Consider the following 2,514-nt stretch of genomic DNA (forward strand, 5'->3'; position numbering starts at 1 on the left):
GGCCCTGGACAAAACTGTGTTTTTGGGCCCCACTACTACCAAAACCACAATGCCTGTGTCCACAGTTTCTGTCATGCTCTAGACATCTCTCACAAAGCTTTCTGTATTTAATGTAATATATGTTCTATGCATGTTTGTGCACTGGTTTACATTTTGTCAACTTTGTAAGAGAACAGCTAGTCAAAATAAGGAATTTTCTGAGCTGCTGTTTATCATCCAGTCCCTATTTTTTGCCATCCGTTGTGGGAGGCAGTATAAGTCAAAAACTTTGGGAATTCCTGCCCTCTGCATCTGCAGGCAGTACCTTTGCACACTCTGAGAAAGGCATCTGTTTTGTCATTACATGCATGAGGTCCACAACCTCAAAAACAGTCATTTTAGTCAACAATACTGCAGAATCGTTGAAATTAAGTGGGTTTTTAGTCTCTGATCCATTTTGTTCTCAGAATAGGCAGTCAGCCTGTGATTGTTATCTGTGGTAGGCAAAGAGCCTACTGTTTTGAGGGGGGGGGGGGGGGGGGGGGGGGCAGCTCTCTGTAATTTATTTATTTATTGAATAATTTCATTTTGTAAAAAGGATTCAGACTAATTCAGCGTTCTGGTAATAGAAATACATAATGTTTTTTTACTGGGATTTTGTTATTTACTCTGCAGCTTTTCTGTTCCCCATACATGTGACAATAAAAAGCATACATTTGCCAACTTTTTTTTGTTTCAAATTTAGTACAAAATATATATACAAATTTACATTTGTAGACTGCATTTTATTAGATATCAAATTACTCGATTTTTTCGGATGTATTTACTTGATGCTCTATGATTTGCTTGGGAAAGATTACAACTCATTGAACAATTAGATAAGAGTGTCCTAAAACTAAAAATGTTGACATGGATAATTTTTATGTTTAAGTGAGTTACCTGGTCAGCTGTCTCTTCCTGTCTTCTCTAGTGCAAAAAGTATAGCATAAAAACATGAAAAACGTGTAAAAAAAAAAAAAACTGGGCTACATCACACGTAGCAGAGTCAAGCGTGCCAAACCCCGGCCACGTCTGCGTTGTGTGCTGACCGAGGGTGCACTCACCATTCAGCGTTTTACTGTGATTGCCAGCTTGTACAACATGGTTATATTTGGCAAAGGGGCTGATATAAAATGGAGAAAAAAGAAGGCGGGGAACGCACATCACCTGCACAGCTGTGGGAGGAGAATCACACAAGAAAACCTCTAGATGACTATCTGAACTATGGATGCTGACGTTATACAACAAATATTTTCTCACTTCTGTTATCTTGTCTAGAGTGTGTATTTATGTTTATGTATTGCTACATATACATAATTGTTTCCAATTCTTATAAAATGTTTATATGAGGGTATTTTGTGTAAAGTAAATATAAAAATTCCTGTATACTATATTTTTGTACATTTCTTCCCCTTTTCTTCATAATTATTCAATATTTTACTCTCTATTTATCCTCAATAAAATTATGTTAAAGCCACACCACTAACCCATCCTCCTAGTGAAACTAATTAATTTCCCCCAATGGGGATTATTGAAGTTTATCTTATCCAGATATTAATAATTGTCCGATTGTTTTTGAAGTCAATGTTCTCATTTGCTCCACTGTTTAGGTGGTGGATCAGTCAAACAGCTCTCTCGGTTTCCACCATCTTCCCTGCTTAAGACACTTTCAGGCTCGCTAAAAGTCCTCCTCACTACTCCTATTTTTCATTTTAGGAGCTCTCCTAAGGCCTAAGATGCTTTGTGAATAATTTGTATCTTACCGAGGCAAAATTCTAACAAAAATCTTGATTTTTCCTAAAATGACACCAATAAGAGCTACTTTTATTCTAAGGATTCTTTGTAAATACAGCCGTTAGTCATTTAATGCTAGGCTGCACTACTAAGCATTAGCTGCTTAGTAGAAAGCAACATAATACATATTTAAATATGGACTAAAAAGTTTTATTAACTATTCGATGTTTTTTACGTAAACAATAGCATTTTGCAATGTTACCCGTGCTTACATCTTGCATTTTTGTGACAAAAAGATTTTGTTTGACTGTCACAAAATGTTTTTACTTTTCAAAACACCTTCACGTTACATCCATAAAAAGGCAGAGGTTGAACATACCAAATTTACAGAAAAGCTTTTAGACACAGTATAATATGTTATGAATCTGGCCTGGCTGTCTTTTCTGCTCCCTCACTTCCTTCCAGCACCATGTACCAGTTTGATTTGTTACACCTGGCTTAAATGAGAATCATATTCATATCAATCAACAAATATAGAAATTTTAGACCTGTGGTCTGTGTTGAAATTCAGGCATTCATGGAAATCCCCAAAGGCTTTGGGATCCTAAGCAGCGGCTTGGTTTTCTTGTGCCTTGGGCTGGCTTTGTGCAAAGTCCATAGAAGCATACAGTCATATTCCCTAAAGTAAAACTTTATTGACAAGTTTATTTCTGTAACTCAGTTCACTAAAGTGAAACAGGATGTAGATTAATTACACACCAA

This window comes from Fundulus heteroclitus, chromosome 10, assembly GCF_011125445.2.
Source record: "Fundulus heteroclitus isolate FHET01 chromosome 10, MU-UCD_Fhet_4.1, whole genome shotgun sequence".
In the NCBI taxonomy this organism is placed as follows: domain Eukaryota; kingdom Metazoa; phylum Chordata; class Actinopteri; order Cyprinodontiformes; family Fundulidae; genus Fundulus; species Fundulus heteroclitus.